The sequence below is a fragment of the Lactuca saligna genome, chromosome 6 (assembly GCF_052625555.1).
Source record: "Lactuca saligna cultivar CGN05327 chromosome 6, ASM5262555v1, whole genome shotgun sequence".
NCBI lineage: Eukaryota > Viridiplantae > Streptophyta > Magnoliopsida > Asterales > Asteraceae > Lactuca > Lactuca saligna.
Genome location: NC_136422.1, coordinates 90,570,128 through 90,589,705, shown reverse-complemented (window position 1 = coordinate 90,589,705; position 19,578 = coordinate 90,570,128).

Here is a 19,578-nt window from a genome sequence, read left to right as displayed (position 1 = left end):
CCCGGCCCACCCTCGCAATCACACGGAAATGACCAATATATCGGGGACCCAACTTGCCCCTCTTCCTGAATTGAATCACTCCTTTCCAAGGATAGACCTTCAGGAGTACAAGATCACCGGCCTGAAACTCAAGCTCGGACCGGTGTCTGTCTGCATAACTCTTCTGTCGGCTCTAAGCGGTCAACAACCTCTGCCTGACCAGCTGAATCTGCTCGGTCGTCTGGAGTACGATCTCCATGCTACCCATAACCCGCTGCCCTACCTCACCCCAACAGATGGGGGTGCGACACCTCCGTCCATACAACATCTCAAAGGGTGGCATACCAATGCTCGAATGATGGCTGTTGTTGTAGGAAAACTCTGCCAAGGGTAAATATGCATCCCAGCTACCCCCGAAATCCAACACACATGCCCGGAGCATGTCCTCGAGCGTCTGAGTCGTTCGCTCACTATGACTGTCTGTCTGGGGATGATATGCAGTACTAAAATGCAGCCTAGTACCCAACTCCTCATGAAACTTCTTCCAAAACCTGGAAGTGAAACGCACATCATGGTCTGAAATAATCGAGATCGGCACTCCATGCCGCGATACTACCTCCCTCACATATAACTCCGCCAACTTCTCCGCAGAAGAGCTCTCACCGATGGCTAGAAAATGAGCGCTCTTCGTCAATCTATCCACGATCACCCAAATCGCATCGACTCCCCTCGCAGTCCGCGGCAACTTGGTGATGAAATCCATAGTGATTTGTTCCCACTTCCATTCGGGAATATCCAGCGGTTGCAGCTTACCGTGCGGTCGCTGGTGCTCGGCCTTGACCTGCCGACAAGTCAAGCACCTCTCGACAAACCAAGTGACATCCCTTTTCATACAGGGCCACCAGTACTCCTTCCTTAGATCCAAATACATTTTCGTAGCACCGGGATGAATCGAGAATTTCGATCGATGTGCTTCCTCCATCAAAATAGTACGCGCACCGCCCACAAACGGTACCCAAATCCGACCCTGAAAAGTCATAAGCCCTCGACCATCCGTGACGAATCCTGATACCTGACCTACAACCCGCTCCCTCTTCTAATGTTCTGGCTTCGCAGCCTCTGCCTGAGCTCCTCGAATAATATCCAAAATCGGGGTCAATACCGTCAATCTCATACAAATATCTCGGATCGGGGCGCTTTCCACCCTACGGCTCAACGCATCGGCTACCACATTAGCCTTGCCCGAGTGGTACAGGATCTCACAATCGTAATCCTTCACCACATCCAACCACCTCCTTTGTCGTATATTCATATTTGGCTGATCCATCAAGTACTTCAAGCTCTTGTGGTCCGTGTATATCGTACACCGAACCCCATACAAATAGTGTCGCCAGATTTTTAGGGCGAAAACCATAGCCCCCAACTCCAGATCATGGGTGGGATATCTCATCTCATGAGGCTTCAACTGCCTCGAAGCATACGCTATCACATGACCTCTCTGCATAAGCACCGCCCCCAAACCCGATATAGAGGCATCACAGTACACCACAAAATCCTCCATCACTTCCAGGAGTGCAAGCACCGGAGCCTTGCACAATTTCTAACGAAGCGTCTCGAATGAGGACTGCTGCACCGGTCCCCATGAAAACGTAACACCCTTCCGGGTCATCCTAGTAAGTGGCACGGTGATCTTGGAGAAGTCCTTGATAAACCTGCGATAATATCCAGCCAAACCGAGAAAACTCCTGATCTCGGTGGGCGATCTCGGCACCTCCAACCTCAACACCGCCTCGATCTTGGCCGGGTCGACCAATATCCCTTTCTGGTTAACAAGATGCCCGAGGAACTGGACCTCTCGTAACCAGAAATCACACTTGGAGAACTTGGCATACAGTCTCTCTGATCTCAATACCCCAAGAATCTCCCTCAAATGTTCCTCATGTTGATCCCTAGACCTCGAATACACCAAAATATCATCAATGAATACGATCACCGACCGATCCAGCATTGGCCGGCACACCCGGTTCATAAGATCCATGAACGCAGCCGGGGCATTGGTGAGCCCAAAAGGCATCACCACAAACTCATAATGTCCATAACGAGTTCTGAAAGCACTCTTCTGGATATCTTCCTCTCGAACCCTCATCTGATGATACCCCGACCTCAAGTCAATCTTGGAGAACCAAGATGCCCCCTGCAACTGATCGAACAGATCGTCGATCCTAGGTAACAGATACTGGTTCTTAACCGTCAACTTGTTCAACTCCCGGTAATCGATACACATCCGCTGTGAACCATCCTTTTTCTTGACGAACAAAATCGGCGCTCCCCAAGGTGAGCTACTCGGTCGAATGAATCCCTTTCCTAACAGCTCCTGAAGCTGCGAGGATAACTCCTGCATTTCCGGTGGAGCGAGACGATAAGCCGCCTTGGCGATGGGCGCCGCTCCCGAAACCAAATCGATACGAAACTCCACTTGCCTCTCCGGAGGCACACCCAGTAACTCTTCGGGGAACACATCCGAAAACTCGCATACAACAGGAATGTCATCAATCGAATTGGGCCTCCCCACGGCCACTCGAGTATCCATCACGTAGGCTATGAATCCATTACAGCCCTGCTGCAAACTCTGCCTTGCCCTGGCAGCCGAACAAAACGCCGACCCATACCGGGTCCCTTCACCATAAACCGTAAGCACTCCCCCACTAGGGTCTCAAATCGTCACCAGTTGTCTCTCGCAGTCAATGACTGCTCCAAACTTACTAAACCAGTCCATGCCCATGATAATGCTGACATCCCCCACAGCTATAGGAACCAAGTCTATAGGGAACTTGACCCCAAAAATCTCGAGCACGCATCCTCGAATCACCTCAGTGGCGTATATCGCTTTCTCATTTGCTATAGAAACTCGCAGGGGTTGAATCATCACCTCCCAATCAATACCGATGTGCTGGCTAAAAGCCAACGATACAAAAGACCGACTCGCACCCGAGTCAAATAATACCAAAGCAGGCACATAATTCACAAGAAAAGTACCTACGCATATCATAATATAAGCACAATATCTCAGTATAAAGGTAAATACATGAAAGAATACATACCGGCTACGACATCAGGCGCCGCGCGGACCTCCTCCGCAGTCAACTGGAAAGCTCTCCCACGAGCCTTCAGAGCCTCGGCCTTCACTGGCCGAACCTCGGTAACCCTGGCAGCAGGCGTAGATCCCTGGCGAAGCTGGGGGCACTCGGCCTTCCGATGGTCGGTCTGGTTGCAATGAAAGCAAACCATGAATCCCTTGGGGCAATCCTAGCAATGTGCCCCTCCTCACTTGTAGCAAGCACCCGATCGACATGCCCCCTCGTGACCCTTGCCGCACTTTCCGCAAGTGCGGCCCTTCTGACCTCCGGATCTCGAATCGGTGGACTTGGTCCGCTTGGCTGCCGACTGAGACTGAGTTGGCCGCCGATCCACCCGTTGAGACTCGGCCTCCTCCCCGGCCTGGGTCTCCAATTCGATCTCACGCTTCATGGCATTCGCCTGAAGCTCAGCAAAAGTCTGATATGACGTGTTCGATACGAACTCCCGGATATCCCTCCTTAGCACTCCCAAATACCGACTCATCCGAGCCTGCTCCGTTGACACCTGCTCGGGGCAGAACATCGCCCTCTCATGAAACTTCCGCGTGATCACCGTGACAGAATCATTACCCTGCTTGAGGGTCAAGAACTCCTGAACCAACCATTCCCTCTCCACCTGGGGAACGTACTCGTCTCTGAACATAGCAGTAAACCTCTCCCAAGTCACAGCTGAAACCTCTGCTAGAGTGAAGTTCGCTGTCACGAACTTCCACCAATCCTTTGCTCCCAGACGGAGTTGGTTCAAGGTGAACCGTACCCTCAGATGCTCCGGACATGAACAAGTGTAAAAGCATCCCTCGATATCAGCAATCCATCTCATCGCAGGGATCGGATCCTGCGTCCCGTCAAACTCAGGTGGCTTCGTGTTGCTGACCTCCCGGAACAGCAACGAGTCACCTCCCTGTGGTCTAGCAGCGGCCACAGCTGCGGTAGCTGCAGTGGTGGCGGCCTCAGTCAACGCGGCGTACCGCTTATCAAATGTCTCCATCAGCGTGGTCTTAATAGACCCAAACATCTCCGGAATCTCAGCCCGGATCGCTGCAGCTACCTCCTCATGAATCATCTGACGAAGCTCCTCGTCAGTCACACTACTCGTACCAGGTCTGTGGCGTGGTCCAACCATGATGTCTCTGAAATACAACATAAAAATATCAGAGACTCTATCGGCATAATCGCACTTGATAACGCAGTCCTACTCAGTCTCCGATACCCAGGGATTCTTACTTGGGTTTCCCACTAACCCGGTGTCTTTAGTAGTACGGGCCCAATACTACCAACTACACCGCGTCAGTATTCACCCCAAGTCCTCCTCCTCAAGCCCCGAATCTTGGGTACTCTATTCTTTCCATGCACTAGATACCCTCTCACTCTCAAAGCACCTCATAGAAGCAGGTTTCCCTAGACTAAGGCATCACAAAATCAGGTCACTCTAGTCCTAATATGAATACCTAGTCTACTAGCATGCGTATCATATCATATCATATCTCATAACACATATTGTAAGAGTATTCTGGGGATTTTACCGTTCGGGCGTTGGCTGACCGTACACACTCCTTCTTCTTTGGTTGTTTCGAAATCACTTATCAAATTTTATTGATTTATTAATTAAAATTTTCTCAAATCCCCGGTTTGAGTTCAGTTACGCCCGAAGGTGTACCCGAATCCCTCAAACCAAGGCCTTGATACCAACTTGTAACGACGTAATTTTTAAACAAATTTTTCATTTTTACAAACATCGAAAACATCGAGTAATAATTTAAGTTCCAATGTAAACAATATTGTCACGACCGATTACATAACAAAGATCACAAAATAGTTTTCCCCGAGTGTGTGTACGATCACGCCGGCGCCTTCCCATGGTCCTCTCTAGTACCTGAAACACATAACACAACAATTGTAAGCATAAATGCTTAGTGAGTTCCCCAAAATACAACCTACTCACATACGCCTTTCCAGGCCCTGACCTTCCGGCCAATGTGTCTCAGGGGACTTCCGTCCCGACTGGGTGAACCTTCCGGTCCTACCCACGTCAACCTTACGGTCCATTTTACAACGCCTTCCGGCCCATATCAAGCATATCATACATGGCACATATAACGAATAACTTATCACACATAACACATATATCTCATAGCATATCCGACCTTCCGGTCACACAGTCAAACCCTTCCGGGTACAGTATAGTGAGAAGACTCACCTCATATATCTCGATAACTCGCGAACCCTGGAAATCACTCGTGCTCGAACCCCCGAGCTATAATCCTCCTATAACACCATATATCTATAATTAATACTTGTACCACTAAGGTTGACCATCCCTATCAAGTCAACACTGGTCAACTCTGGTCAACAGTCAATGGTCAATTTGACCGGACTCGGCGAGTGCACTAGAGCGAATCGGCGAGTCTACGCGTTCTCACCAACTCGCAAGGATTTCCCCTTGACACGTCGAGTACTCCCCTGACTCGACGAGTTCCAACTGGTCACGAATCACGGGGCCACCGCGACTCAACTCGCCGAGTCGCAAGGACAACTCGGCAAGTCCCAACTCGACTCGGTCCACCTGTCAATCCCTCTCTAACTCTCTGTGACTCACTGAATCACCCATAACTCGGCAGGACTACTCACTGGTGGTTTTAAGGACAATCTTCAAGCTACTCGTCAAGTCTGTTCTTCAGACTCGGCGAGTCCATGCCATGCATCAGCTAAAACTTGCTTGTGCGGTCAGATCCGGTCCATACACACATAGATCTGGCCTTCCCAAGCTCATTTATCACGTAAAGTCTCAGTCTTGGCCGCCATGCAACACTTACAAGGCTCTTTTTGGGGAAATAACCTCTAATATGGCAACCCTAGTCTCCAACTCAAAAGAATGGACATAAAGCATATCATTTGGGGCCTTCTGGACCTGCTAAGGTCCAGATCTAGGTTCCATATCTCCATGGGACCTTTCACACTTCAAATACAAGTCAAATAAGGCAAGAAGAAACCCTAGATTTGACATATCAACCAAAACACGAAGATTAGCTCTGAAAGTTACCTCAAGAAGCTTCCCTTGATGAAATAGAAGTAGATCCAAGCTCCCCAACTCTTCTAGCTTGATCTTCTCCTTCCTTTCTTGCAATAACACACAAATTGGTGAACAAATAGCCTCTTGTCTCACTCACAAGGACTCTCAACTGCTTTGGTGCACTAAAGGCTCAAGGTAGCCGCAATGAAGGGCCATAAGGTCCTTTAAATAGGGCTTAGGACCGGAAAATTAGAGTTTCATTAAACAGTGCGGGCTCGCCGAGTCCAGACGCAAACCTTCGTCCAAAACCGCGACCCGACTCGGCGAGTTCGACCTCCAGCTCGCCGAGTCCCCTCACAAAATACCAAAAATATGAAATTAAAGATACTTGGAAATCCGGGCTGTTACAGCAACCCAAATGGACCAGGCTGGGTCGGGGCAAGTATGTACCAAATAAATTATGGACTTAGACACCTTATCCAACACAAGAGACTCTGGTTACCAACTTGACAACGGAGAAGGCCGTGTACTGAAGATGTATCTCGTGTAGTGAGATCTGATGTAAAATACTGGACTAATGATAGAGACTCACAATTGAACTGACTAATGTAAACCTATATGTCTATGCTTGTACACATAATATGTAACTAATGATCAAACGACCTTCGGACAGACATCCAATCCCACCAGACCACAACTCAACAAAGAAAAGGAAATAGGGCAAACTAGCCTTCCTAAGTCCTTTAAACATTATTTATATAACTTATATAAGCACAAGAATACATTTAACTAAGTAGAAGCATTTAACGAAGTTTAAGTGTTTAACGAAGTAGAAGTGTTTCACAAAGTTTAAGTGTTAACAAGTAGAAGCGTATCGTGAAGTAGAAGCGTATTGTGAAGTATAAGCATATCGTGAAGTATAAGTGTATCGTGAAGTAAAAGTGTATCACGAAGTAAAATTGTTAACAAAGTAGTAGTATTACTACGAGGAAGTATAACGAAGCAGTAGTATCTAACAAAGTAGGAGTATAAAAACATGGAAGAAAACTTTGATGAAAAACTTGGGAAAACTTTTATACTTGAGAAAATCACATCTTGGTATTCTTTTGTAAAATAAGTTTTAAATGAAACTTTGATAAAACATTTTAGGTAAAGAAGACCTTTGTTTAAAATGCTAGTGTAACGGAATTTGAAATAAAACATACAGCTGGAGAGATAATTTGAGAAGAGCTTTGAACAAGTAAAACCATTTTAGAAAACCATTTACAGTATCATTCTTGGTAAAACAGTTGACAGTGTAATAAATCCTTGTGCATGCGGGTTATCAATCACATGTGATTGATATGATAACTAGCATGTTTAATTTGTATTCCCCCCCCCCATAAAAGCATGTAAAAACATTTAAAAGGTTAATTCAGGGGTATGAACTCACCTGATGTAAGTAGATCCAACGAAGGTGTCGGTTGGGTGCTCGGTGTCAAGTAAAGACTTAAACACACTTAGTGGCCTATTAAACATATGATAACATATGTTTACATACAATTAGCAAAGATAATACTAATTAAACATGTATACGCATCCTAAAGTGTGGAAAACACTTTGGTTAAATGCTTGGAGTGTCCCGGGTAACATCTAAGGTTGTGTATGGTTTAGATAGGGAGTTTACTCTTCAAGAGTAAACTCTTTATAGAGTTCACGGACCTGGGACAAACTCCCCATGAGTTTACAGCCGTAAACTCATGGTGAGGGTGTTCTAGGATGCTAAAAGGTCTTATATCACTTGTGGAATTATGCTAGGCTCAAATCTAGGATTTATAAAGGGTTTAAGGCCTCAAATGCACCATTTTAGGGAGCTTACGACCCTAAATAAGGAGTTTACAGTCGTAAGCTCTCATGTGATCAACTCTTTTGTGTTTTAAGGTCTTAAATGGTGGGAAATAAAGTTCTATGCATTTTTCCAAGTCAAATGGGGGTGTTAGGGCATCATTTGGGCACTTAATAGGAGTTTACGGCCCATGGACCAATTCCATGGGGGTTTACGGCCGTAAACTCCTATTTCCTTGGTTTAATTGATGTTTAAAGCCTTTTACTTCAATGGGGGTTGCTACTAAACATTTTCCAAGGCCATAGGAGGTGTTTGAGGGCATTTTTAACACCTTAAAAGGTGTTCACGGCCTATGAAGAGGGGTTCATGGTCCAAGAGTGTTCTTGGGATGTAAACTCATGTTTACTCTCCATATCACAAGGTTTTGGTGTTCTAGGCTCGAAGGTGTAAGTCCACAAGTCATATATAAGCCTTAGGGATAGTTTTAAGTGGTTTTGGGGCTTAAAAACCCCCATTTAGGGGTGTTCACGGTCCAAGAGTGTTCTTGGGTCGTAAACACATAACTTGGCCCCTATTTGATGTCTTCAACACGAATTTGCATGTTAGTTAAGCTATACAACAAGTTGAGGTAGATTGCTTACTCGTTTGGGGCTCGAAACGGACGATTTTGGCTCGAAATTAAGTTGTATAGAGAGAGAGAGAGAGAGAGAGTGGAGATAGAGTGAAAAAGTCTCTAATGGAATCCACTCACCCTTATATAGGGGTTTGAGTTGGGGATCAGTGGGAATCTACCCGATACCGTTGTTGAACGGGGCTTTTGGTCGCACCCGATTAAGTGGTCGTATTTCGACTTGGTTGAAACTAGAACTTTTCAAGGGATTAATGAGGGTGTTTCTAATTTATTTCAACTTTCATAAAGTCATTCAAAAAGTCCCAAATTAATTAATCAGTCCAAAACTTAACGGACAATTAAATAAAACGAGGCTTATTAACGGAAGAAAGGATTAAAAATGACGGAAATAAATTTCGGGTTGTCACAAGATTTTAGACTTGTTGCAACCACACAACTACACTTAGGCACATGCTAATCAACCCTCGGATAATATAGGTGATCAGGCTATATCTTCCTAGTTTTAACCCTATGTCTCTAAGCCCACCTGTGTTGCCCAACAATCGTAATTCTTTTGTATTGTCCTAGTGACACTGATTTTAGTATGAATGCAGGCACCTATACTTAATTAAATATTTTATTATTTAAAGTATAAACTCTTGGTCAGAATATTTTTAATCCCACTGTATTTATAGTTAGTATATCTTTTATGGGTTGATATACTTAATTCACTATAAACAATGCTCTGATACCAATCTGTCACACCCCAAAACCATTGAACGGCAGAAACGTTCTGGGGCGGAGGACGTCATGTACAGTATCAAAACAATGAAAAGTAGTAAACAAGAAACAACATCATCCATTGCATTAATAATATAATTTTAATACAAGTGTGTTCTGTAAAATTATAATAGACACTACAGTATAAATAAAAATGAAAGATGAGTCTTGAACGAGCACCATCTTTTCTAAACCTTGCATCGGTACCTGTCTATGGTTGACCTGAGGATACAAGTAATTTTTAAAGCGAGTATCAGCTTTGAAGCAGGTGAGATCATAAGTATTTTAGGGTCTTAATTTGTATGTAATAATTTGTATGTATAAGAATTGTAAGTATTGAAAATGTATGTAAAACAACTGTAAACGTTTGAAAAACTCTAGAAATCCCTATGATTCCTACTATTATAACAGAGAATCTTCTACCAAGAGTTAACTGATCTATATGTAGCCTTCTACCAAGGCATCTAGTGTATGTGTGTGTGTCTCTTGTGAGAGTGTGTATTTTCCCAACCGTACTAATTACCTTAAGTCTAGGGTAATCTCGTAAGTACTGCAGTATTTGTAATAAGTGACTACCTCTGTACTCCTATTGCCTTATTTGAGAGATAAGGCATAATGTGATGGCTAGATCCCAGGCTAAACGCTCCCCTGTCAAAGGGATTTTGAGACCTTTACACGCCTATGCATATATGCATGCCGTGAACATCCACATTACTATGATCATGTATACTCGATATAACTATCACAATGCGTTGCGATTCATCGATATAGTTAGATCCTGAACTTGTTCTATGATATAGCACCTAATGATGTCTGTCCTATCAAAGTATATGTAACCGCACTCATGTAAACGAATATATGTAAACGTACTCATGTAAGCGTAATCATGTAAAACATATCTATGTAATAGTATAGTAATGTACTGTAATGTTCTGCGTGTGCTAGCTATAACGTGTGTTCTCTCTCTATCTAGCATGTATAGTAATGTACTGTGTGTACTAGCTGTAATGTATGTTCTCTCTATCTAGCAAGTATTGACTCATGAATGAACTGACTCATTGTATGATATCGTGTTCTAATAATAGTTCTAGTATCTTCCTAAACTACCCCTATGGTAGCTTACTAGTAATATAACTGGTACGTATGAACATGGGCGTATACCCTTGCTACCCAAGGGTATTGAATGAACTGGAAGAACCTTTATGACTATATATGTACACATGATACCCGATATCCCACCATACCACATCTCAAGCGCGAAAAGGAAATAGGGTGGATAGCCTTCCTAAGTCTTTTAAGCATTTCTTATATAACTATACATATATAGGCATGCAATTGATAATATAAAAGCATAAAATAAGTTTTGTAAAACCTTTGAACATAATTATTATCTAAGAAAATATTGACTTGTTGTCAATCTAGAAAATGGTTTGAAGGCATGGGTTTGATAAGACATTTTAGTATAAAGAAACATTTGTTTCAAACACAATTGTAAATGAGTTTAAAATGAAACATATAGAGTAAAATGTACAGTGTAATAAGGAGTTTAAACACATAAAGTGTTTACGAAAAACATTTGAAGTAAATTGTTTGGTAAAACGGCTAATGAGTAGCCAATCATTTGAATGTTGCTTACTAATCACATGTGATTGATATAGTAACTAGCATGATTCTACTTGTATCCCCCCCCCCCCCATAAAAAATTTAAAAACAATTAAAACATTGATTAAGGGGTATGAACTCACCTGTTGTGGGTGATCCGGATGAACTGAAGAGGTAGGACTGCTAGGTGTTAAGTCAAGACTTTAGACACACACAATGGTCCTAATTACATATGAAGACATATGTACATAAAAAATTAGTGATTATAACACTAATTAAACATGTATAAATATCCTAATGCAAGGAAAATACTTTGGTCAAGTGCTAGGAGGGTAAAGGGTTGCAACAAAGGAGTGCAAGACCTCATATGGAAGTTTATGGTCAATAGACCAAGTGTGATGGAGTTTACGGCCCAGTGGAGTAAACTCCTAGCTATAAACTCTATATAGGTCCCCTAAACGAAGCTTAACATTATTACAACTCAAGTGGTGAAGTGCTTCTAGGCTTAAACAAGTGTTTGGGTTGGTTTAAGACCTTAAAATGGCCTTGCTTGCTGTTCACGGCCCTGGGACCACTCCCCCTTGAGTTTACGGCCGTAAACTCATGGTAAGGAGTACTATTTGATGTTTTGAGGTTCCTAACACTTCAAGGATATGATCTATGTTCGGTTCTAGGCATAAGGAAGGAGTTAGGGTGTCATTTGTCCCATTTATAGGGGTTTACGGCCCAATAACTTGTCTTGGCCGTAAACTCCTTTATCCTTGTGATTCCTTATGTTTTCTAGGCTATAAACACTTTAGGGTACATGTCTAAATTAGTCTCTTGCCTTTAGGAAGGTTTTTAGGGCATTTTGGCACATAAATATGGAGTTCATAGCCCAAGAACTTCCCTGGCTGTGAACTCACTTTCACCCTTGATTCTTAATTGTTTTGTGGTCTAAAACATGTAATGGTAGTTCCTAGGTTGAGTTCCAAGGCTTAGAGGGACATTGGGCACTCTTTTGGCCCTTAAAAAGGAGTTTACTCTCCAAGTGTTCTTGGGCGGTAAACTCCCAAATCTTGGGGTTTTGATCCGATTTTGATGTTATAAAACACAATCTGAGCTATATAATACAACTAGATACAAGTACTCACGATTTGGGATAAAAACCCGAAGATCCGTGAGAGAGAATTTGGCTTTTCTCTAGTTGGAAATGCAACTAATGAATGAATATGGTTAAGATTTCTATATATAGTCCTGAGATTTTTGGCAGAAAATATTTTATTCCCATAATGAACTCTAATATCATAGAGTATTGGAATAATAGTGTTGCACAAAACCCTAGTGCATCCACTCTCCTGATATCTCCTTAAGTGCTAAACCTGAAATACCCAAAGTTTGGGATTTCACTGTAACTGTTCTAACTTCTATTGGCACGATATGGTTTGTTCATAATGGAAATTTCGGGTTGTCACATGCGGTGAGATATGGCACTTCAAGAGGGATTGTCCAATAACAAAGAACTCCGGCTCAGATGGGAGGATACTAAGGATCACTGCAGTAGGAGAGATTACTCCGGACCCAGGTTAATTTAATTAAGGCGTTTCATCGTAACAGACCCATAAAACATGTTTAAAAACTAGTGCAACTCGAATCTTATCTTTTGCGGGATCCCGTCAGTTAAGGGACCCTCCAACTGCGTATACTTGCCTTTTGTAGTATACCTTATTCACAACAGCATTCTTGTAGTTACTATGAAGTACTGTAACTCTGTTAAAAGTTGCAGTGTTGTGTTTGGTCTGTAACACCTTCATGTTCAAATCTAATGTCTTTTACTTCTAAGTAAGTCCGACATTATCATACAACTGTAGTCAATTCGACCCGCACAATACCAGTTTCGTGCGCACATTTCTTTCTCCGAAAACGTCTTTCTAGCAAAGCTGTCACCGAAATACTCATGCATAGAGTACCTCATGTTTCGTATCCTTTCTGAAGAACCCTCAACAAAACCTCCCCGAAGTACCACTCGTACAGTACGTCAAGTTCAAACAAAGGACCTTTACGGTTGATCTATCGTTGAAGAATGTATACACAGGGTGGTATATAATCAAGGTTCTACAGGTTTAGAATTGATGATTCCACCTTAACTTCTTTTCCTTGTTGGGATGTAAGGTTAAAGAAGAATCATTTATTCAACTACATTTTCAATCTTAATTATATAAGACTCGTATACAACGAAACTGTGATTGATGAACCAAGTATGACTTCTAATATGAACTTTAGGATGGAGACTGCCCAAGACTACGAGTAATCGCATCGCCATGCAAACAAACTTAGAACCCAATACGACTCCTGTAATCAGATTGCCCTATGATATAACACCCACGGAGATATAAGAACCATCTGGACAACTTAACGAACTACTCATCAATGGAATGAAAAGACCAAGCTTCTCACCCTGGAGAGATCTGATCTTGTTCTTCAAGAGGAAAGACGAATTATTTTGTAGGTCCATCGACTCAGAAACCTCGACAAGATTTCCCATCATAAATCATTATCCTCTGCCTTGCATAGAAGAATTAGTTGACCAACCGCAAGGAACTATTTACCTTTCAGAAATAGACCTGAAATCCGAATATCACCAGTTACGAGTGTTAGTGAAGGATGTTCCGAGGACAATCTTCCAAACTCGATACGGACACTACGAGTCCGTACTGATACCCTCGGATAGGACCAATACGCCCGTAGTATTCACGAACTTAATGAATAGGGTACGCCATTCTTACTTGGATCAGTTCTTCATCCTCCATATAAGATGACCTACTTATCTACTCGTGTTGTAAGAAAGAGCAAAGAAACATCCACAACTTAACCTACACCGTGAACTCAGTAACGTACATTTTACCCTCAACATCTCGAACTTGAAAGCGTATCTTTCCGTCAGGACTTTTATAATCCCACTCGACAAGATCGAGATCAACAAGAACCTTACCTTCGTGAAAGAACCGTAGTGACCATGGACCAAGAGGTTGGACGAACAAAGCAAAGCCGCTTAACATTAGTGAAGGTTCACTAGAATGCCAACCGATGACCTAAATTCACTTGGGAGCACGGGAATCAATCGAATAGGCTGTATCCCCACCTCCTTGCTTGATCATTCATGCCTACTCTGTTACCTAAATTCTAATTTCGGGACGAAATTCCCTCTAACAGGGGGGTGATGTGACAACCCAAAAATTTCTATCCTGTACAGTCAAACACTTCATTGAAAGTCAAACTCATTGTTGTTATCTTTTAGCGCAATTATGAGTTTATTTGAGCGTTCAAAGCCTTGTACACTTAAGGGATAAGTGTCAGGGTTTATCTGCTGAGGTTATGGCTCAATGAAATGATATTAAACACCCCTGCAAGGAGTTCACGGCCACCACTTGGGATTTTACGACCATAAACTCCATGTGGGCCGTAAACTCCCTCTTATATGATGATAACTTGGTCATTTGTTCATTCCTCCCTTTCCCTTGGCTGAAATCCTCTCAACTATCATCCCGATCTTCATCCCCGATCTTCAAATCTCGTAAGTTTATTATCCTAACTAGTTTATATCTTACATGAACTAGTAATCTTACATGATTTCATCCGTGAAATCATTCCATTTTGTAGATCTTCAAGTTTCACCAAGAACACCAAGAACACACACAAGTGTTCTTGACCAAAATCGACCATTCAAGCTCCTAGATCGTAAGTACTCTTGTTCCAACTCGTTGTACACTAGGTTTAACATGTTTAGGGCTTAGAAAACATAAAGAATCACATGATTCAAGGAGTTTACGGCCAAGACATGTTCTTGGGCCGTAAACCCCTTTTAAGGGTGCAAATGACACCCTAACACCTTAGTAAGCCTTGGAACTTAGCATAGAGCCTTACACCATTGAAATAGGAACTTCAATTCACGAAATGTTACTTCATATTATGATTTTACAGCTGTAAACTCATGGGGAAGTGGTCCCCAGGCCATAAACACATATAAGGGCCATTTTTAGACCTTTAACCCACCTAGCCTCTTGTTTAAGACTTGGAACACTTAACCACATAAGACACCTTACCTTTAAGCCTCATTTGGTGACCCATTTGAGAGTTTACGGCCAGGAGTGAACTTCCCTGGGCCATAAACTCCAACAAGTATGGTCTATGGACCATAAACTCACTTATAAGGCCTTATACTCCTTTGTTTCAACCTGATAGCCTCCTAACACTTTGACCAAAGTGTTTTCCACGCCTTAGGATGTTTATACTTGTCTAATTAGTGTTTTAATCACTAATTGTATATATACATATGTCTCCATATGTTATTAGGATCATTGTGTGTGTTTAAGTCTTCACTTAACACCAAGCACTTGTCCGACACTTCCATCCGATCCACTCACTGCAGGTGAGTTCATACCCCTTAATTAACCTTTTAAATGTTTTTAAATGTTTATAAATTCTTTATGGGTGGGGAATACAAGTTGAATCATGCTAGTTATTATATCAATCACATGTGATTAATAACTAGCATACAAATGGATTTACTATACGTTTAGCCGTTTTACTAAACAGATTACTTCAAATGATTTTCTCAAATGTTTTTACATGTTAAAACTCTTTATCAAACTGATTTACATACTATATGTTTCCTTTCAAACTCTATTACAATTGTGTTTCAAACAAAGGTTTTCCTTATACTTAAATCTGTCTTATCAAACAAAATACTTTCAAATCATTTTATAAACTGACATCAAGTCATCATTTCTTAGTCATTAAACTTTTCAAAGGTTTTACAAACTTCTTTTATACTTTTATATTGTCAAATGCATGCCTAGATATGTATAGTTATATAAGTAATGTTTAAAGGACTTAGGATGGCTAGCTCGCTTTATTTCCTTGTCCTCATTGGGATGTGGCCTTAGGGCATCGGTTACCCGTCTGAATATCATCTAAATATTAGTTATATATCATGTATACATATATAGACATAAAAGTTCCAACAGTCAGTTCAGTACCATTAGGTAGCAAAGGTATACTTTCGGTTATACACGTACATTACTAGTAACTACAATAGGTATAGTTAGGAGATACTACTTACTATTCCAAGTACAAGGAATCACACAAGAGTCAGTTCATTCATGAGTCTATACTAATACATTACATATTACATAGATACGCCTACATGGATATGCTTACATGAATACGTTTACATAAGATATGCTTACATGAATACGTTTACATAGATACCCTTACATGAACACGTTTACATTTATACGTTTAATAGATACTATTACATAGAAGTTGTTACAAATGTTTCGGGACTTACCATTCCACCCCCAAAGCTGTTAGCTACAGTAGGGAAAATGATCATCGACGGGTGTCTACGGTTGTACTGTTCGGCGAGTTTCCACGTCGTAATATCCTAGTGCAAAACGATACATTTTTAGTTATTATATTATTTTCCTTCCTATATTTTGTGACACATTCACATGAACGACGAGGTAGGATATATTTGATATAGATAAACTATTTTCCTTATTACCTTTATATTCTGACTCATACACATAAACGACGAGGTAGACTACAACTTTTATAATAATAATTAAACAAGGGAAAATCGTCACATCTACAGTGATGCTTACTTACAAAACAGTCGGGTCTTGGTAGAAAACAACTTTCAAAACAGTCGGGTCTTGGTAGAAGACTACTTTTATACTAGTAGAAAATATGAGATTTTCTAGGGTTTTCAAACGTTTACAATTACTTACAAATACTTTCGTACTTATACAAACTTTTCTTCAAACAGTTACAAGTCTTTCTTTACAATTTTACAAATCAAAAACACATTAATACTTATGAATTCACCAGCTTTAATGCTGATACTCGCTTTCAAAATAACTTGTATTCTCAGGTCACAAATAGACAGGTACGACGACCAGGTTTTGTGAAGACGGAGCAGTCAAGACTTATCTTTTATTTTGAACATTCATTATGTTGTTTATGATATGAAAGAACACACATGTATTCAAAATTATACTATTAATGCAATGGATGATGTTGTTGCTTGTTTACTACTTTACATTGTTGTGATACATTACATGACGTCCTCCGCCCCATAACGTTTCCGCCGTTCTCGGTTTTGGGGTGTGACATATACCTCCAACCAAAGATGATTTAGTTGGATAAACACCCGTCTCGTAAACATTTTAGTAACTTACTTCTACTCTTTACCAGGACTGCATCATAGGGATGTAGGTTGAATCATCGAGAACAATATAATAGAATGAAAAACTTACATTCGCATGAATGATTAGAATACATCCAGAGCCAACCATAATCACTCACAAACTCATTTTTGTTATCATATAACATAATCATGCCTCCGAAGAAATGTAACTAAACCACTGGCAAAGCACCAACTCTTCAGATAGATTCGGCTACTTTTCAAGCTGCGGTCACAACTGTTGTATTAGCTGTCATGACTCACCTAAATGCTAACAAAAAAAATGTTAGTGGAAATGTTATCGACAACCCCAATCATAGTGATAACCAACTACAACGAGTACCTATTTGTAAAGACACTCCAAACCTCAAACCTAATATCCTGAAACGAAAGTTCGAGAGCAAGAAAGGGAGCAGTTCAACTCAAGGGCCTTTAGAAGAGTATCAAGTTGGGGCAGTCAATATCCCCATCATCCCTGCTATCCCAACACTGACCACACCGTACCAAGGAAACCTCCCACACTGTAGTAAGTGCAACTACCATCATTATGGAGTCTTCTAAGTGATGCTTTGCGATAGATGCAATAGGAAGGGGCACACGACCCGTTTTTGTAGGACCTCGGTTGAGCTCATCACTTCAACCACAAATGTGGGAGCCAGTCTAATATGCCACCTTTATAGTGAAATAGGACACTTCAAGAGGGACTGCCCAATAGAGAGGAATGACGGGGAACAAGGGAGTGTAAGAATGGAACATGAAAAAGCAACAATGAACTCTACTAGGAATTTTTGTTATGTATCTAAACCTCAATAATTAGACCCTTGATATTTTACAGAATTTTACACATTACATCATAATTATACCTTCTTGCTCACACCGGGCAATAATAGAAAAAAAAACCTCATAGGGATTACTTCACGAAAGCTCATTATTTCAAATTATCAGAACCCTCATTTATTTTTTACTTGTAATTTGTAATACAATAAGGTTCGTAGTATTAATACCAAGGTTAGTTCTTCGTCCTAGTAATCATTTCTTCTTCCAGACCAACATGATATTAAAAATCATCAAGAAGTTACGACATCATCATCCGACATGGTTTAGCTTGGTTCTTACCATGCAAAGTTTATGTGATAGATGAAAAGAACTCTTCCCTTAGACAACCGTCAGATGAAATTTTTCTGACCCATAACGCAAAACCCTAGTACCCATGTGAAGGGTACCACGCCCTTCTAACCTACCTAATAGTTTTTAGACTTAAATCGAGGAGCACCAAATAATATCCCAGAAGTATGTGACCTTCCCAACATCTTTCCAAAAGAACGATCAGGATTACCACCACAACGTCAAGTCGAGTTTCGAATCGACTTAATTCCAGGAACTACCCCTGTAGCTAAATTAGCTTATCATCTAGCTCCAACAGAGATGCAGGAACGCTCTGGCCAACTTAACGAACCTCTCAGTAAATGATTTATTAGACCAAGCTTCTCCCCATAAGGAGCACCAGTCTTGTTCGTCAAGAAGAAATACAGATTGTTTCGTATGTTCATCGACTATCGAGGACTGAATGAGCTTACCATTAAGAATCGTTACCCACTACCTCGCATAGACGACTAATTTGATCAACCAACCAATGAAACCCTGATCCTACACACGGACTCCTCTATGTTCCAAGCCGCTGTAACGGCTGCAGTGGCAGCTATCATGGTGCAATTCAACCCTAACCACACAAAAGAAAATGAAAACGAAGTCGACACTTCAAACCGTAATGACAATCAAGGAAACCAACAAAAACCTCCAACGAATTAGTCACTTAAGGAGCACCAAATTTTCTATAACTTTGCTCAAGTACTACCAACAGAGTTTCAGGAATACTACTCGCACAAAAAGTCAAGTTCACCAACAAAGACCCCAAAATTTTATGTGATTTATCTAATACTATCAAATGTATACATAAGAGTAGTACGTAATTAAGTTTCTATAGGCTTAGAATTGATGGTTCCACCTTGACTCCTTTTCCTTGTCTGGATGTGGACTTAGAGATGAATCATTTATTTGACTACCTTTTCAATCTTAACTATATACGATTCGTATACACAAAACTGTATTAGATAAATCAGGCATAATCCATGCAATAGTTTTCATAACTAATTTACCCAAGTCAACGGGCAGTTATGATACCATTTGGGGTTATTGTCGATGGATTGACCAAATCCACACACTTTCTACCAATAAAAGGAACTAACAAGATGGATAAGCTAACAAGAACTTACCTCAAAGAGATTTTTAGACTACACGGTGTACCAATATCTATTATCTCAGTCCGAGATAGCAGATTCACCCCTCGTTTATGGCAGTCTTTACAAAAATCTTTGGGAACTAGGCTAGGACATAAGTACAGGTTACCAT